General features: G+C 31.7%; 1 long non-coding RNA gene across 1 annotated transcript; it reads right to left on the bottom strand.

Annotated features, from left to right (window-relative positions):
* Nucleotides 1–860: 860 nt before the first annotated feature.
* On the bottom strand, nt 861–1,783 carry LOC141632154 (uncharacterized). Its single transcript, XR_012537762.1, has 2 exons — nt 1,395–1,783; nt 861–1,264 (listed from the first exon to the last, which is right to left on the bottom strand). It is a non-coding gene; the product is annotated as an uncharacterized LOC141632154 (long non-coding RNA).
* Between the last annotated feature and the right edge of the window lie 5,197 nt (nt 1,784–6,980).

Below are 6,980 nucleotides of genomic sequence, written 5' to 3'. Positions count from 1 at the left end.
CTAAAGTTTTTACTCGATATTAATAGGTCATGAATAATTAGTATAATTAGTGTTCTTTTCTGGTTATTTGTTGACCTATTTTATTTATGAGTGTCTCATTCATTTGTTAACCTTTCTATATTGAGAATAGTTTTAAAGCGTAATTTGATTTTCCATCCAACCTATTATCCATTTGTTACTTAATCAACACCTTCAAGTGCTAGGGATATAAAATAGAGATATGCTATATCACGCCCCCTGTTTTACTTGTTACGCCCCCTATTTTTTCATTTATTCCTTTTATGCCCTTGGACTTTAAAAACAATTTAATGTGAAAATATAATTCTCGCTTTTTAGTTTATGAATTTCGGAAACGGCTTTTAACAAAATTAAAAGCGGGGACGGTTTTGTTAAAGTATTGTTTTATAGTTATTGCATTTTGGTGATGTTATTTACACTTACTAATTATTGTATTATCGTAAATGATTTTCGTTTACGATTTCTATTATATCCAATAAAATTAGATGCATAACCACTTATTTTAAGTCTGAATTTGCCGCACATTACCGAAACCACGGTCAATATGTAAGTCTCATAAACGAATTTCTATGATAAACAACTCTAATAACAAATTTGCAAACACAATACTGGTATACACTATAAAATATGAGTAGGTCTCCTGAGAGACGGTCTCCAAAAATTATACTCCTTATTCTATAGTGTTTATTTTACTTTAAGAATCCTTTTGTGTTGTTAGAAAGTAAATCGACTATGCATAATTAGTATTGTTACAATTATTGAAATCGATCAAATAAGAAAAGAACTATGATATTCATTACATTGCTCGAAAATCATTCTTAAATTTTAACTTGGACTATATGTAAACACTCGAAAAGTTCTCATTCATCATGCTGTGTTCACAATAATAGACTACATAATGTTTGAGAATTAATTAAGCAATACTCGTACGGGATTATGCATGGAGAACCTCATGGTCCTCGTCTGTTAATATAGAGTAGATATGCTTTATCGTCTGTTAATCATATACTCCCTAGTCCCTCCGTCCTGGTCATTTGTTTACCTATTCTATTTTAGGTATCTCGATCAATCGTTTACCTATATATGGCAAGCACTTTCCAACCTTTTATTTGTCAGGGAAGAGCTGCATACCGTATTAAATAATGGAATGTGGTAGAAAATTATAGTCATCATTAGAAATTATAGTCATCATTAACATAATACCCCTGTTAAAATACAATCATAGAAGTAAAACGGGAAAAATTTCCTGCAAAAAAAATACCAATAGTGACAAATTAGATTTTGAATTAAAGCGTAAACAACGTAATCTCAACGAAAAAACTAAAAAGCATACTAAAATATAAAAACACCAAAGAAATTGTAGTTTGGAGACGAACCCAAGCTCGGTCCTCCTTTCGGTTAAAGCTCCTAAAATTGAACCTCCTATTTCAATCTTCATATTATATCCTGCGATACCAACAAAGTTTATTTAATAAGCATACATATCATAGGCAAATAAAATAAAGGAGCATATTGAATTACATAGTGTGTAACGTTTGAAGGTAAATAAGAAGAATTCAATCACATTCGTACGTAATAAGATGAATATTATTGTATGAAATCTAATCGTGCTGCGAAAAGAAAAGAAAAACAAAGAAATCGCCAATCAATGTAATACGACATGAACAAACCAAAAAAAGTTGCGTACAAAACAATAGAAAGAAGTCCAATGGTTTATGATTAAGCAAGAGGATTGAGTATATATAATACTGTAGCCGGTGTTATAGAAGTATTTGAGTCATATTAGACTTTTTGTTTGGTACAAATATGAGACTTACCTATATTACAAACTTTATCTTTTAGTTTGGTTCATATCTTTAATGTTTTTTTATTCTTTTAGTGTGTTGAAATATCATATCCTTAATATTTTTTTTTATTTTTTTTATTTTTTTAGTATTGTGAAATAGTTGGAGACTTTAGAATTGCCTGAAAAAAGCCTCTTTTATATATATATATTGATTTGCCCTCTCTTCTTCCCCTTAACGACATTCTTACGCCACCACTATCAGGGGCGGATCCAGGATTTTGAAGTAGGTTGGGCTAGCTAGGTTAACATCCGCGGTGATTAGACTTGTGAAACCGGCAAACCGTATAATCGAAGTCGCACATAGTGTATAGCATAACTAGGCAAAGCTATATGGTTTTGGGGAGAATTACAATATACAGAATAAATATTATCTTGTAAAAATATATGATTAAATATTGCAAATTTTATACTCCCTCCATTCAACAATTATCACTCCATTTCTCTATTATATGTGAGAGGTATTATATTGAAATGTGGTGATAATTGTTGAATGGAGGGAGTACTTGTTTACAAATTATTTTCAAAGTTCCGTTAAATATAACAACTATCATGAAAAAAACGAAGACGTCCTATTATCTCCGTCTTTTTAAAATATGATAATATTTTTGTATTCTCGAATAGGTGGGTGTGTACATTTTTTTTTAAAATTAATTTTAACAACAATCAAATTATTATGTGCACCGTATTAACAATTTATCATAAACATTATTGAGATTTTCGCTAAAAAAAAAAACATTATTAAGATTTATGATGAAATGTCAGCCAACTTGTGGGATATTATGAGGAAAACAAAATTGCTTGTTATGGGGTTTGAACCCCCGCTGTCAAAACAGAAGCAAATTCTTCATGTCAGTACTCAAACCAACTAAGATATATTGAATCAGTGAACATTTAGTAACAGAAGTTAATTTTATTCTCATACATTGGCTGGGCTCAAGCCCACGTAGCCTTCTACCTAGATCCGCCCCTGACCACTATGTATGAGCACAAATACTACTATGAGTGCTTTGTGCTTATTTTAGAAGCAATTGGACGCTTCTATGTTTTACATAAATATTATGTAAAGAATCTCTTATTTTTAAATGGATAAAAAATGTATATGAATAGTTGAGCAAGGGACATAATCACCCCTTAAAAGGATACATAAAAATAACATAATCTTGATCTATAAAAGGTAGTCTATATTCCCTACATGCACGTTAAAAAGAATCACCATTGTGTTTGGTTTAAGAATTGTAAAAATTAAAGAGTGTTTGAGTGGATTCGATTAGGTTTAGGATATGAAGTGTAGCATTAGTAAGTAGTTTGGTATAGACTTAACCCCACTTTCTCCAACTCATTATTTTGATCTTGATACCCAAAGTGGACAAATTTTCGTTTAAGACAGTGGGTCAAATAATTATAATAAAATAAAATACTCGGAAAAAGCAACATATTTATCTTATATGTACATATGAAATAATACTTAACTCATTTTAATGTTCTGACGGATATATCCGTTTTAAAGGAGGTTGTCATGTTCTTTTGGACTAAAACTGATCTGGTCTGACTGAATTGAATTGAACTTATAGGATTTAAACTGAACTGAACTGAACTTATAGGATCTGAACTGAACTAAATTGAACTTATAGGATCTGCACTGAACTGAGCTGAACTTATATGATCTGAACTAAATTGAACTAAAATTATAAATTTGAACTGAACTTATAAAATCTGAACTAAACTGAATTAAACTTATAAAAATTGAAATGAATTTAAATTAAGTGACAGTCCAAAAACATATGACCTTATTGACCAAAGAGATTCCAAAGTGACATATGCCCTTTCTTTGCCTATTCATTTCATTTATCCTTTTGCTTTGCCAATGTCTTGTCTCAATGATGGTTCTAGTTGAAAAGAAATTGAGGAAAATAAATGATTAGATCAAGCTCCTACATTTTAGATCTCTCTCTTTCTTATCCTTTCGATTTTCTTCCATTTCTTTTGACGGTTTGAATTTTATTTTCAGATAATTTAACAGTTTATGTAATTAATTGATAAAGAAAAATTATTATTTGACTTCCTTTATTTCAAAATTAACTTCCTGACGGTAAATTACACCAAATTGATTTTTAGTAATCTTATCTTTATTAATTCAGAAGACAATACTCAATCCAGGGCGTGCCACGTCATTAATTCAACTTTTTTTTGGAAATACATGTTATGGTGGGACCCGTTAGTGTGCAATGTATTTATTTTTCAGAATTTCGGCTATACAAACATGCGACAAATTCCGTCTTAGAACAAATACTATGAAATAATTTTATACATTCCGAATAAATGAAATTAATGGTATATAAGCGAAATAAATTACAAATCGGAATAAATGAAACTAATTACAAATAAATGAATTACATAATTTTAAAAAAAAATAATAATAATAAAATTACATAATTACGAGAAGGAATTACATTTAATTACGGGAATGAAGTACATATAATGCGAATAAATTACATGCATAATTTTTAAAAACTAGATAATACGATATATTTTTTTAAAAAAATATCCTTTGTTATTTCCTCTTAAACCATTGCATGTGAACACGTATTTGTAACCAGTTTAAACATTAATTATGTAGATCGCTGATTTAGACCAGTTAGATAAGTACAATAGAAATGCAAAAAAAAAAAAAAATACATCAAAAAATATTAATAACGGCCCAAATACATACCCGCGCAATTTTGCATGGGTTTAAAACTAGTTGAATAATAAAAAGAAAAGATAAGTGGGGTAAAGTTTACATGAAAATTAATACGGAGTAGTTTTTAGTTTTTCGTTTTGAAAAGGGAGGGATGATTAAAAAGGAAAAGTAAGATTATTTTAGAATGGAGGAAGTAATATACTTATGTGAGAGGAAATAGATAAGAAATGTAGAGAATCATAATTAATAAATTCATTACATAAAAGAAACTTCCACATGCACAAATTTTAAAAGTGGGAAGCTATCGTCCCGTTTCATTTTTCACTTGTTGCTGTCAGTGTCGTTCCGTTGTTTGGTTTGTTTGCATGTTAAGTGGTGGTCCTGGGAGGTGTTGGTGGTGAATCGGGTGTTGCATGCATGTGTTATGACAGTTGTGGCTCGGGTCTTTGGAACATAAGCTTTAGGAGATCTTGTTTTAGTTCGTGTGGATGTTTATGGTGTTGGGTCCTTTTCTAGTCTTCCTGGTGGTAGTCGGGTCCTTTTTCTTTTCGGCTTGCTGTGTCTTGGTGTTGTTGTTTTGAGTTAGGTTTCTGGTGGAATGGTTGGTTTGGTGGTGGTGGTTCTGTTTGTGTGTCTGCTTGTTTGATGGGGATTTCTTTGTTTGAGATGTGCGGGGTAGGGTGAAGTTGGAGTCTGGCAATGTTGTTGGTTGGTCTGGACGCGGTGGTCTTTACCTCCGTATAATGTTTCTTCTTGGCTTCGTTTGTTATTTATTTTTTCAAATAATAACCTCCTATAGGTTTATTTTAGTGGTTCATTCATGGATGTTTGAGGTGTCCTGTCCTCTTATCCATGGGTTGTCTGTTTTAGTTAATTTGCTTTTAGTCATAATAAGTTTCAATTATGAGACTCTAGTGGAAGATTTATGTCCTGTCTGGGTTGGATTCGTTACAAGACGATACTTGGTAGCAAAAATGGACAGAAGATTGGTTGACGGGCGTCTTTTGATATGGTCTTTGTGCTCGCTGTATGTTTTGGTTCGTTGGCGTATGTGTGGCTGTAGAGTTCCATCACCAAGGTGTAGGAGTTCATTCTCCACCGGATGTAGGCTGTTGCAATGGTCTACAATCCACCTTTCCTTTCTACGCTCTTGTGGCGTAAGTACACCTGGTCTTTGCCTCTCCGCAACTCACATGTATCGGCGACATTCTGAAGATGCTGGCTGTGTGCAAGATGTTGACAACGATGACTGCAACTTCTATTTCGTACTCCATCAACCTGACTATTATATCCGACATTATCTTTCTCTAATGTTAGTTGTTAGATTCGTTGTGAAGTTAAATTACGTATGTATAAAGGGCTTAGTATGCTCTAACATTATGTAATTGTTTCTTTTCTTAATATCAAAAAAAAAAAAAATATGTTCTTAGGCATTGCTCGGCGAAGGACGAACTAGAAAGTATACCACGTTGACACAATTTACAAATCATCATAAATTTTAATTAATTTAAGGGAAGAGATGATGCTATTCCAAAATTACTAATATCACTCATATTTATGAGACCGTAAATAGTAATACTCCCTCCTATTCACTATATTCTTCCCCTTTCCTTTTTGCACAAGGAATAAGAAACTAATTTTGGACCACACAAAACATACTACCCCACATGTAATTTAATTTGGACCACACAAATCAACCCAAAAAAAGAAATAGGGAAGAAAACCCGAATAATCCGAATAAGGAAATAGGGAAGAAAATGGTGAATAGGAGGGAGTATATTCTTAAACTTAGTTTATATTATCGCGACATTAACAAAAAAAAAAATAATAGTGCATTATTAATTTAATCATTGAAATTTGTTGTCATAATTTGAATTTCACTCATAAACATTAAAAATCCAATTACTATATCTCACTCAAAACCGTCTTAAAACTTAAAACTTCTCACAACCATTATTTAATCAGGGTTATGCTCATTCATGGACATGATTTACTCAATCATGGACATGAATGACCATTATACCCTTCTCATTTCTACCCCTCATTTTCGTTTTGTTTCGTAATCCATAGCTATTTACTTTTCCACCGAAAAACCAATCTTCTTCATTAATTCAACAAAAAAGTAGCGGATCGGAATTGTCAAGCTAATTCATACGTATCAAATTCCTCAAAAATTTCAGTTATACTGCTCCCGAGATTTTACTCAAAATCTTTCATAATTAAGAGACTTAAAAGACACTTTAACATCTAATGGTCTCAATTTTGACAAACTGAAAATTGACGAACACTTCAAAGATGAACACATTTGCTGTTTCCTCCTAAAATTGTCCACTGATATGATGCATAAACACTCCGCGTAGCAACGTAGCAATTACAATGATTGACTAATTTCCTGGCAAATTGCCGCATCTCAAGAATTTGACAATAATTTGAGAA

Source organism: Silene latifolia, chromosome 2 (assembly GCF_048544455.1).
Source record: "Silene latifolia isolate original U9 population chromosome 2, ASM4854445v1, whole genome shotgun sequence".
Classification (NCBI taxonomy): Eukaryota; Viridiplantae; Streptophyta; class Magnoliopsida; order Caryophyllales; family Caryophyllaceae; genus Silene; species Silene latifolia.
The sequence above is the reverse complement of the archived record's forward strand: the minus strand, read 5'-3'. Positions and strand labels throughout refer to the sequence as shown.